The sequence below is a fragment of the Quercus suber genome, unplaced genomic scaffold, assembly GCF_002906115.3.
Source record: "Quercus suber isolate HL8 unplaced genomic scaffold, Cork oak 2.0 scaffold_97, whole genome shotgun sequence".
NCBI lineage: Eukaryota > Viridiplantae > Streptophyta > Magnoliopsida > Fagales > Fagaceae > Quercus > Quercus suber.
Window position 1 is genome coordinate 555,091 of NW_027069562.1, and position 13,019 is coordinate 568,109.

The following is a 13,019-nucleotide window of genomic DNA, read 5'->3' on the forward strand; positions in this document are numbered from 1 at the left end:
GAATGGATGAAATGAAAAGGGGGAAAGGAGAAATAATATAAAGAATAAAAGATCTATTTTAGAAATGTTACAACAATATTTTCACAATAAATTTTAAGTAATAAATTGTTATTAGTTAATATTGGTGAGTAAAAAAATAATTTCAGTGATGGGTTCAAATTAGAACTAGTAACAACTTTCTACATAAATTTTGTTGAGAAAGTATTGCGAAAAATATTGTGGACGTAACACTTCTCATTGAAAAATATAATTGTTGGTAAATTTTATATTATTTAATGAGTACAAATAAATCTATCTCTTACCAATAATATAACAAGGGTATAATAGTCAGTTTATATAAAGTACATTTTCTATCCTCTCCTTTTTCTCTCTAACCAAACAAAAGAGTTTTCTACCCTCCCACTTTTCCACCTCTCCAACCAAACACATATAAGGGAAAACCAAATCTTTTCTATCCTCCCACTTTTCCATCCTCTTACTAATTTTCCATCCTCCCACTTTTTCACTCCCCCAACCAAACGGACCCTTAAAGAAGAAAGGAGAGAGAAAGTTATATATATATATATATATATATATATTATAAGTTTTAAGCTACAGTGAGCTGTTATGTTTGACAGCCCACTGTAGCTCTGTTTCTATTTTTTTTTTTTTTTTAGACATAGCAACTTTGCCATAGATTGCATTTTGATGTTTTAGCTGCTAAACTAGTATTATAGCAACTATATATCTTTTATTGTGAGTGCTCTTAACAAATTTTGGAAGTAGGTAATTATTCCCCCAAAAAAATTGTGACTATAGAATTTTTCAATTTCAAATGTGCACTGGAATTAATTGGGAGAAAATGATGCAATTGATACTGATCAGGGTTTTTAGCAAAGAATAAAAAGAGCCTAACCAAATCCAACCCTATAACTCAATGTGCAGGATGAACATCAATAAAACTTTAATAATCATTGAGAAGATTTAAATAATAAAAAAGGAGAATAAATATAAAATTTATGCTTTGTGGCCTGAAAAAAAAAAAGAAAGGGACAAAGCAATTACATCAGCTTGTGTAAAATGGAAAAAGTAACTACTTTTACATAATTTGAGCAAAAAAATCACCCACATCAGTGAGTGTACACTTGTGTATAAATACGCTACAGTAACCGTGCATATGGTTACTGTAGCATGTGTATTTATTATTTTATTAATTTCACGTTTGCACCTTTTTTTTTTTTTTTTTCTCTCTTCTCCGTGCACAACAAACTCAGTGACTTCTCTTCTCCTCGTCTTCTTTTTCCTCAGATGCACACAAACACATCCACACAGACAAATCAACACAGAGATACATAAACACACCCACACACAAACAAACACGCACAGACAAACCAACAGAGAGATAGATCAGTGCTTGATTGGAACGATTGATGCTTGTTCGGTGCTTGTGGAATGATAGGTGCTTGATCAGTGCTTGTGGAACGATCGGTGCTTGACTGGAACAATCGGTGCTTGACTGGAACAATCGGTGCTTGTGGGTCTTGTTTGATCGATGCTTGTGGGTGAGAGCGGCGATATTAGAGAGTGTGTTGAAAAGTGTGAGGCTTAACGGAGCGGAAGAAAAAGCCATTGAGCCTAGCTTGGTTGTTCTGAAACAGGTGGGCTTGGTAGTCAGAGAGAGTTCTTTTTCCGATTATTGTATGCGGTTGTTAATGTTGCTGTTGTAGTTGTTGTTGATGGCGAGCGATCTGGGTCGATGGGTCGAGAAAAAGACCTGGGACGTTAGATCGGTAAGAGGGTTGTGGAGCTTGGTTCGTGGATTGGCCGGTGAAGAAGTCTGGCCCCACCACCCGTGAACCTGATGCCATGTTTTTTGTGATTATTTGGGTTGGTAGTTTTTGAGAGAGAGAGAGGAGAGAGAGAGAGAGAGGTGATTTTGTTCAGAAATGGGTATAAGAGAGAGAGCAACAAATCAGAAAAATGGGTAGAGAGAGAGAGAGAGAGCGCGCGTATGTAAAAGGTAGTTGACAGAAATAATAAAAAATTGAGAAGAATGAATATTTTATTGAAATATCTTCTAAAATATATAAACTGATCTGAATGTTTTGCAAAAGTGATTGTGTAAAATAGAAAAAGTAGGTTTAAATGTAAAATAGACAAAATCTTATGCACAAAATGATGTAATTGCTCTAAGATTACTTCATTAAAGTAATGCTAATGCTACATATATCAAGCAAGGCATAATCAGTAATCACACGTGATGCTTCTTTTCTTTGTAAAGTATATGCAATACTTCACGTTACAGCTATACCAATACTATTGACTTTATCTAAGTACCAAATATTGCTACCAAATGCAAAGAGATCTACGTAATTAAAAAAGAAGTAATTCTGAATGGGGCCTAATAAACAAGTAATCATCATCATTTTTCATTGCCTTGAAATCATTCTTATTATAATAGTAATTCTTTTTTAGCAAGAAACAATCGACCTTGAACTCAATTAACATAATTACAAGGATTTGATCATTATATATGGTACTCAGACATGTGATAGTTGAAATATCAAGCAATTTTTGGCCTTTGATAGAGCCTTGTGTTTTACAAATTACAATTAGTCAAATAATGTAATTTTTATTCGGGAAGGTCAAGAATATTCCTAGCATGCAATATTTAAATTGAAACCATTAGCCTAATCAGATTTTTTGATTAGTAAGTATCTCAATCTTCTGTGATCTCACATGCGATCTGCTATGCTTTATTGTTTCCTTCAGAAAATACCATGATTATCAAGCTCAATATTTATGGACTCCATTATCTAATACTAAGAGTAAGAGCATTCGATCACATCAGCTTGTCCAAAAAAAAATTGTTTATTTTAATATAAGAACATACTTTTTTTTTTTTAGATACTCACTTTAAAATACCATATATCNATACACACATAAAGTTTTATATCTTGTGTATGATGAATTTGAGATGGAATTTTCTTAAAATTGTACTTTGGAAATTTCATGTGGGCCTATTGCTAAATTTTCCTTATCTTGCTTAGGGAGATTGAAAGAGTTTTTAACTTATTAGAGTTGTAGGCCATTTCTAGCTAGCCAAAAATCATGTGCCCTTCTTGATATTGAACTTTCAAGGCACCCAACTATAGAAAGGGTGGTCAAAGTTTGGGCCGGTGGACATTTGCAATAAGGTGTTTCAAATTAATGATGGTTTACATATAGTTTTTCAGCCCACTTTACTCCTCCCATCTAGTTTCTCACTCTCTAGGCTAAACAATAATGGTCAATGTAAGGCTCAATTTCTATATACACACTTAACTTCCTTTCTAATTTCTTATTTTGAAGGGGTTTGGCATGTGATAAATCAAAAGATCTAAACAAATTTTATAATTTTTTAAAATTTATAATTATTGATGTTGTTTTTTGTGATTGATGTATCATAAAAATGATGTTAATAATGAGTTAATGAGAAAAAAAAAATACTGTTCTAATAATAACTTACCACATTAACAAGTTTTGGAAAAAGATTGTGAAAACTTTATAATTATTCCCCTAAAAAAATAGTGACTATAGAATTTTTCAATAGTAACCCATATTGTTCTTGTATTGAGAATGTGATTGTGGGGGAAACAACAGAGTAGGGAATGAAAGAAAGAAAAATTGTTTCCTTCAAAAAAAAAAAAAAAAAAAACACCATGCATAATTTTCTTCCTTTCTTGGCAGTTTGGTAAACATTACTTGTAGTGCATTTGTCTTATGATCCTACGTGCCCAACTATCTCAAGCAAGGCATAATCACACAAGATGCTAATGCTTCCCTTTGTAGAGCATATGCAAAACTTCGCGTTACAGCATACTATTGACTTTATCAACTAGCTAGTGCAGTACCAAACTTGGTGCTAAAGAGAAAGAGATCTACGTACCAAAATTGTGCCCAATTAACATAATTACATGGATTTGTTCAGATTATATATTTTTGCTAAACTTGTTCAGATTATATATAGTACTCAGACATGTGATAGTTGAAATATCATGCAATTTGGGCCTTACACAAAGCCTTGCGCTTTTACAATTAGTCAATTAATGTAATTTTTATTTGGGAAGGTCAAGAATATTCCCAACATGCAAAGAATTAAATTGAAACCACTAGACAATCAGATTTTCTTTGTCTTGATCTTCATCTGATCTTACATGCGGTCTGCTCTGCTTTATTGATTCCTTCGGAAAATAATATGATTTTCAAGCTCTATACTTATGAACTCCATTATCTAAAACTAAAAAGTAAGAGTATTATCTAATACTAAGAGTAAGATTATTCACATCAGCTTCTACAAAATTTTTTGTTTATTTTAATAAAAGAACATACTTTTTCTATTTTATATACTCACTTTTTAAAATACCTTAACATCAAATTATCTATTTCATACTGCATTTCATTATAATAATAATAATAATAAATTCATTTTTTTTATAGTTTCTCTTTCTTTACATATAACAATCACCATTTTTTTTTTTTCTGTTGTCCTCAAGATACATAAAAATAAAATAAAAAACTAAATGCAAAATGCGTAGTGTTAGTGTAAATTTACGTGGTTACTGTAGCAACTATGTACTTTTACATAACTTTGCATAATCTAATGTGGGTGAATTTTGGGCTTAAGTTGGATAAAATGTGGTATTTTTTCTATTATACAAGCACTAATGCGAGTGCACTAATACTACAAAATAAAATTTGAGATAAAGCTCCATTACAAGAAACTTTTGTTTTTGTTATTTTAGCAAGACAACTTTGTGATCACATATAGCAACAATTTTGTTAAAGTTGTCTTTAATTCCTATCATATTGAAAAATAACTATATATCAAGTATAATAGCCATGAAAGAGATTCCAAATAGCTCAATTAATTAAAAAATTTATTTGATACACAAAAAAAATTAATTGATATCTTAACTTGATGATAAAGAATAATCACCAGGAACTAAAATTATTTCTTATTTATTTTTTTAAAAAAATTATAGCCACAAAAGACACTAGAGATACCATTAAAAATCTAAACTAAGAATAGGTTAAAATCACCCAACTTTGGAGTCTATCAAAATTATCCTAATTAATTCATGACATGATCAAATCACTTTTATGACATAATTTGTGTAGGGGTATTGGGCTCAGGAGCTCATTTTCTATTTATATATTGGGCCTAAGGCCCAAGCCGAGGACAAGGGGTCGTCTGAGAATGAGTAAACATTGTCAAGGGAGTCCGTGTTAGTGGAAGAAGAAATTAGTTTTAGTCATAATGGCCTAGAAGGGTGGTCCGAGGATGAATGCCTCCTCGGCTAACCATAGTCGAGGTCTGGATAGGTAGTCTATTGTGTTGGTATGGATAGGTATTGCAAAGATATATGACAGAGGGGGAGTCTTAGAATATCTAAGGAGAAAGCTGTTACCACCACATTAAATGTTCTGCAGCTAATTCTCTGGCCACATTAATGTGAAAGTGATACCTGAACAGTGGTTTTCAGCCTTACAACTATTACACCAAGACTTCAAGAAGGTGCTAATGGGACAAGTATCAACAATAACTATCTGGTCCACACGTGGATGGTAGAGATGAAAGGGGAAGGTAGTATAAAGGAAGAAAAGGGCAGTGAGAGAAGGGGATCGAAACTAAGAGAAAAACACTGTAACATCAAGAATTGACTTTGTAATCAAACTTGAAAGAAATATATAAGAACTAATCTCCTTGGACTGTGCCAATGATGATTTTCTTTAGTATAAACTCGTTATTTTCATTCTCTTGTGATCTAAACTCATTTTAGTGATTATTTGATTCATTAAGGCTCAGTTTTTTCAACCCATTCTTTACAAATTCATTATTTTGGGCTTTTTGGGTCTGAGTCCATCCACTTTTAAGCTAGGAACTCAAATCTGGTTCTTATAATTTGCATGTGCATCACATGGATTAGTGATTTATTAACCAAATAAATATGATGAGTAGTAAGAACTACACTTTTCTGGGACCCGCCTCATATACAAATTGCTGATTTGGCATGGAGAATTGGACAGAATATGAAAAATGTAAGGTACAAAACCTAAGAGAAGAGTTGAACCTAGATGGGGCATCATTCATGGATCCGAAAGTTTAGGTTGGAAGTTGAAACTCGAAAAATACTAAAATTATTTCCTCTTTTTTTTTTCTTTTTTATTATTATTATTATTTTTTTTATCTATACTACTATTTAAGGGGCTACACCTGTTTGGACTGGATTTTTTTTTGTTCCAAAATACCCCTACAGCCTATGTTTAAGTAGAGACAAAAGTAAAGGGTAGTCAAGTAAAAATACATGTCTAACTTGCACTAAAACATTGCCTCCAAAATAGGACTATTTTCTAATGGTTTTCAAATTGCTTTATTCATTTATAAAAAAAATTAAATTAAATTAAAACAAACACGTTTTTTTTTTTTTTGGTGAATGTATCTGCCACGATAATTGATAAAAAAAAAAAAATCAATTTTTCAGTTTTTTTTTTTTTTTAATTTTTTTTTTATAACTTTCATTACCATCTCCATTCTAATTGCATCGTTTAATTGTTAATGATGTTGATTTCAAGAGTCTGAGCTGTGATTTTGTAACACTTATGATCATCATTTCCTCCCCCAATTTGCGTAATCCCTTATACTTTCAAGAGTGCTGGCAAGTTTGATCTCATTCCTATTTCATATGATATTTGCTTTTGTTCCTTCTACTTGTATGAAATAATTTTATGGAGTCGAATTTGATGTAATACGTTTTGCATGCCATTTTGAATGAAAGGATTTTTGTCTCAAATTGGTGGATGAGGATGAACGGGCATTATCACTATTGGTAACACATGTACTAAAAGTTATGTTTGCATTAGGAATGGCAACGGGTCGGGTTCGGGCCGGGTTTTTTCATGCCCGGACCCGACCCGCGGGTCTTTCTTAGAAACCCAGACCCGGCCCGTTTATTAAACGGGTTTTTTTCTTAACCCCGAACCCGCCCCGTCGGGCCTCCGCGGGCCCCGCGGCCCCGTCCCCTCATGCTCAGCCAAGCCCAAAATCAGAACCACAAACATCCATTATGATTTTTAGGCCCAAAATCACAACCATAAACATAAACACAGACCAAACACGATCAGATTTGTGATTTTCCCTTTCAAAATCACAAACCAAACACAAATTTAGATCTGTGATTTTCCCTTTCAAAATCACAAACAAAACACAAACACAAACTCACATTAAGACGAACTGAACCCAGAAAAAAAAAAAGAAAAAAAGAAAAAAGAAAAAACGAACTGAACCCAGAAAAAAAAAAAAAGAACTCAACCCAGAAAAAAGAAAAAAGAAAAAACGAACTGAACCCAGAAAAAGAAAAAAGAAAAAAATGGAGATCGAGGTGGAGCGACGCCAGAGGCCATGGGCGAGGAAGATGAGAAGGGCAGAGGGCTGGGTTTCAGTGTGAGATCAACGACGGCGAGGACGAAACGGAGTTGAGAGAGCTGTGCTTGACTGCTTGTGCGCTCCGTGTGAGTGAGAGAGCTGAGAGATGAAGAGGGAGAGGCGGTTGTGTGAGACAGTGACAGTGAGTGAGAGAGACTGTGAGCTGGAGATGAGAGGCGGAGGTGTGAGGGTGAGGAGAAACTGAGGGAGGCGTGAGATGAGTGATAGGGTTAGTTATAGTTATATATATATAGGGGGGTTTTTTTGTAATTTTATAGTAACCGGGTTATATCCGGGTCGGGTTTCGGATTTTTTTAATAAAATCCGGACCCGACCCGGACCCGTTTCGGGTTTTTTTTTAAAAACCCATACCCGGCCCTATTTCTAATCGGACCGGGTAAAATCCGGCCCATTAGGATCGGGCCGGACCGGGTACCCGCGGATCGGGCATAAATTGCCATCCCTAGTTTGCATTGTTCAATCTATTCAAATTTTCTGTCAAAAATGTCCTTTTACTTTGTTTGGACCAAAAACTCTTGAGAAAGATAGTAACATCCTTATTCCATTCACATTGTGGTTTGCAGATATGTGTTTCAACTGAAAGCAGTATAAAGCAACCTTGATAGATCGATGACTGATGCCAATCTAGGATTTTAGCCAAACGAAAGTGTTAAGATTGCATGAACCCCAAGATTTTATGAAGAAGTTACCAAACTTTTGCATTTCCTTTTCTTACTCATGTTTCACATTTGAGCCACTTAATTTTGAATGTGTAATTACATTTGAATCATGGAAAGCAACAATTAAATAATTAAATTATTTTTTGAATGTGTAATTACAATGTACCTATGGTGTTCCCTTCTTTATCATTTTTATTTTATTTTATTTTATTTTTCAAATAAAGAGGGAAATTATTTATTTGTCAATTCCTAATCTTATATCTATGCTTCTGTTTACCTTTGCATGTTTATTTTGGAAATTTTGACTTTTGCATATGTATGGTGGGTGATTTTTTTTTTTAATAAAAAAAAAAAGATTTTATGCTACTGATGTTCTTTAACAAGTTAACTAGGACCCCTCATTCTTCAGGATTCTCCATATGTTATAGGGTAATTTTTGTTAGGAAGTTGGGCCACATTAACAGAGAGATCTAAAAATGAAGTAGATGACAATATTGAACTGTTGCTTTATATTTTTCAATCACAAACCCAGTTTGAACAATCTTGTACACTTTCGAATTCTAATTATATTAAGGTTTCCAAAATTTATCTATTAACATTCACATTAGAAGCAACACAAAATTTGGATGATATTTGTAGAATAGGAGCACGTGTGATGATGCTCTTTTTTATTTTTTGGATTTAATGTTATAATTTTCTATTTATCCCCGGTTGAAGTTTACATGTTTGTCCATTAACATTACACATTTGTGAATGACTGATACAACCAAAAATGTCATGAGGCTAGCCAAAAAAATGAACACATTCACACACAAACATATGATTTGAAATTTTCAATGCAATTTTGGTGTTGATTTTTTGCTAGCCTCATGACATTTCTGGTTGTATCAGTCGCTCACAAATGTGTAATATGAGTAGACAAACATGTAAACTTCAATTAGGGATACTAGCCTCTGAGCACGCGCGCTCTTCTATTTTTTGAGTAAGGGTTAATTTAAAGCATTTATTATATTTTGGGATCACTACATTTTCCAATCACAAAAAAAATCTAGCGGTGTGATGAGTATTATGTATTAACAGGTGAAATAATTTTTCATCACACCCTAAGGTTTTTTTTTTTTTTTTTTTTTTTTTTGTGATTGAAAAATGTAGTAATTCTAAAGTATAATAAATGCTCTAAATTAACCCAAACTCAAAAAATAGAAAAGCCTCTGAGCACACGCATGAGCGCGTGCTCAGAGACTAGTCTATACTACTATTTAAGAGGCTGCACCTGTTTAGACCGGATTTTTTAGTTCCAAAATACCCCTATTTTCCTAGGTTTAAGTAGAGACAAAACTAAAGGATAATCTGGTAAAAAAGACAAACAGAGCACTCCTAAAATTTGGGATTTTTTTTCTTCATGTTCATCTTTTTATTCCCTAAAATTTAGCATTTTTTAGAAGTAGGCTCAATGTCAAACACTACCAAATTTCAAAAAACCCGAAATTCTTGCTAATAAAAACAAGGCGAAAAGCACATTTTAGTCCCTACATTTTCAGGCGATTTCATTTTAGTCCCTACATTTTATTTTTACCGCTTTTAGTCCCTATTTTGAAAAACGCTTTCCGTTTTGGTCCTTGCCGTTATATCAGAGATGGAAAATGCACATGTGGCAAACGGCAAAATTAAAAAAATATTAAAAATATTTTATTTTATTTTAAAATAAATAAAATTTTAGTTATCAATAATTTTAAAATAAAAATATTAAAAATTTTAGTTAAAAATAAGTTCTTCATGTTCTTCCCCCAAGAACGTGATTGCCCAGAAAAAACAAATAGAGCAAAGATTCAAATTTTAACAATCATTTCTAGTGTTCTCTTTTCAGTCAGGTTATCAAAATAGCAAAAGAGTAAACACGAATAGAACACAGTGCATTTCCATATCAAATCTGATGCAAAACCCAAAAGATAAACTAGATCTAGAACTTAAATCAAAATCAAAATCTCCTTCACACGGTCTTCGTGACTCCTCCGTTCCTTTGCTTTTCACCTTCTTCTCCTTCTCCTTCCATCTTCATATCTACCCAATAAAATATACCCAGCAAACATATCCAGCAAACCCATTAAAATATCCAACAAACCCAGCAAATCTAGCACAATATCAGGAAAACCCAAATCAATCCACCAGCAATTCTTAACAGCAAACCCACAGCGGCTTAGTCACGGCGAGTACGGCACCACCCGATCCACCACCATGGCACCACCCCGATTTGCCACATCAAACCATGAGCTCCACCAAACTATGAGACCCACGGAGGCTTGATTCAAGGGAAAATAGAGAGAGAGAGAGAGAGAGAGAGAGAGAGAGAAAAAAAAAAGAAAAAAAAGAAAGGGAAGACAAGGACGAGAGAGGGGGCAGAATGGAATGAGAGAATCAGAACTGAAAAAGAAAAAAGAAAAAAGAAAAAAAAAAAGAGAGAACTTAAATCAAATCATTTATGGTGTTCTCTCTTCAGTCAGGTTTAGCTTGATTTCGGTGGTGCTGGGTTAGTTTCGGTGGTTGGGGCTTGTTCGACTTTGAATCGGTGTGGGTTTTCAGTGGTGTTGTGTTGTTTTAGTGGTTGGAGCTTCTTTGAATCGGTGTGGGTTGGTTGTTTCAGTGGTGTTGGGATGTGTACGGTGGCTGGGGCTTCTTTGAATCGGCGTGGGACCTGGTTTAGATTAGATTTTGATTTTGATTTAAGTTCTAGATCTAGTTTATCTTTTGGGTTTTGCATCAGATCTGATATGGAAATGCACTGTGTTCTATTCGTTTTTACTCTTTTGCTATTTTGATAACTTGACTGAAAAGAGAACACCGGAAATGATTGTTAAAATTTGAATCTTTGCTCTATTTTTTTTTTTCTGGGCAATCACGTTCTTCAGGGAAGAACATGAAGAGCTTATTTTTAACTAAAATTTTTAATATTTTTATTTTAAAATTATTGATAACTAAAATTTTATTTTATTTTAAAATAAAATTTAATATTTTTAATATATTTTTTAATTCTACCATTTGCCACGTGTACATTTTCCGTCTCTGATGTAACGGTAGGGACCAAAATGGGAAGCGTTTTTCAGAATAGGGACTAAAAGCGGTAAAAATAAAATGTAGGGACTAAAATGGGAATCGCCTGAAAATGTAGGGACTAAAATGTGCTTTTCGCTTAATAACAAACATTCCACCAAAAACGCATCACGTATAAAAGTTAAAAAAGAAAAAAGAAAAAGAAAAAGGTTGTTCACCTCACCAGTATTCAAATGTCTGCTATATCCTATCTGAAAAAAAAAAAAAAAAAAAATTAATTAAAACTTCTCCGTTTCCCTCTCTTTGATCCTACTAATCCATTTACCTCTCTTTCACCTCCCACTAAACTCAATAGTTATTATTTAAGATAACTACTAAAAACTGACCATTTATATTCATCATTTTTTTTCAACAGAAAGTGCCAAAACTAATTAATTTGAAAAAAGAGAAAAATGGTACTCCATAGTTAATCCACCCTCTCACAAATCACAATTAGGTAACTCCCTCTCCTCTTGCACTCTCTTACTTTCAATTTCATTTTCAGGTTTTTTTTTTTTTTTCTTTAGTCATTTTGATAAAATTTTCTTATAGTTATTTTTGGTTCATGTATTTTTCTTAAGGATATTTTTCATTGATGCATTTTGACAGGAAGAAGACACATTTTGAATGAGATTAAATGGTGCTCTACAATTAATCCACCCTCTCACAAATCACAATTAGGTAACTCTCTTTCCTATCACGCTCTCTTACTTTTAAATTCATTTTTAGTTTTTTTTTTTTTTAATATTTATTTCTTGAGTCATATTGATATAATTTTTTAAAGCTTATTTTTCTATTTATGTATTTTGATAGAGAGAAGATGCATATTGAAAGAGATTATCATTGAGTGATTAGATTGATTGTGAAATAGTTGACGGTGGTGATGAATCAGAGACACAATATTACATAAGCCCTTATTAAAGAGCCCCAATGAATGCAAAGGAGTATGAGACATCTAATTTCTTTTTTTTCTTTTTTTTTTAATATCTTCATCTATTATTGTTGACTTATATTCTTTGTTGGATTTCGTGAGGAAAAAAATTGTAATTCTTTTTTTTTTTTTATAAGTTTTTTTTTAAAAATTTTCCAGCAAGTTGAAAAAAATGGTACTCCATAGTTAATCCACCCTCTCACAAATCACAATTAGGTAACTCTCTCTCCTCTTGCACTCTCTTACTTTCAATTTCATTTTCAGGTTTTTTTTTTTTTTAGTCATTTTGATAAAATTTTCTTATAGTTATTTTTGGTTCATGTATTTTTCTTAAGGATATTTTTCATTGATGCATTTTGACAGGGAGAAGACACATTTTGAAAGAGATTAAATGGTGCTCTACAATTAATCCACCCTCTCACAAATCACAATTAGGTAACTCTCTTTCCTATCACGCTCTCTTACTTTTAATTTCATTTTTAGTTTTTTATTTAATATTTATTTCTTGAGTCATATTGATATAATTTTTTAAAGCTTTTTTTTTTTAATTTATGTATTTTGATAGAGAGAAGATGCATATTGAAAGAGATTATCATTGAGTGATTAGATTGATTGCGGAATAGTTGACAATGGTGATGAATCGGAGACACAATATTACATAAGCCCTTATTAAAGAGCCCCGATGAATGCAAAGGAGTATGAGACATCTAATTTCTTCTTTTTATTTTTTATTTTTTTAATATCTTCATCTATTGTTGTTGACTTATATTCTTTGTTGGATTTCGTGAGGAAAAAAAAATTGTAATTCATAAGTTTTTTTTTTTTTTTTTTTTTTTTTTTTTTTTTTTTTTTTTTTTTTTTTTTTTTTTTTTTTTAT

At 32.5% G+C, this 13,019-nt stretch overlaps 1 protein-coding gene and 1 long non-coding RNA gene across 3 annotated transcripts in view; both read left to right on the top strand.

The window, feature by feature from the left end:
• The window catches only part of LOC112005959 (exonuclease DPD1, chloroplastic/mitochondrial), a 39,257-nt gene that overhangs the window by 18,503 nt on the left and 7,735 nt on the right, over positions 1-13,019 (top strand).
• LOC136068052 (uncharacterized) lies at positions 11,409-12,949 on the top strand. 2 transcript variants are annotated; one of them, XR_010629451.1, is made up of 6 exons: positions 11,409-11,668; positions 11,821-11,892; positions 12,025-12,155; positions 12,280-12,358; positions 12,506-12,577; positions 12,708-12,949. It is a non-coding gene; the product is annotated as an uncharacterized LOC136068052 (long non-coding RNA). The 2 variants fall into 2 exon arrangements; XR_010629450.1 differs by having other exon boundaries at positions 12,302-12,358.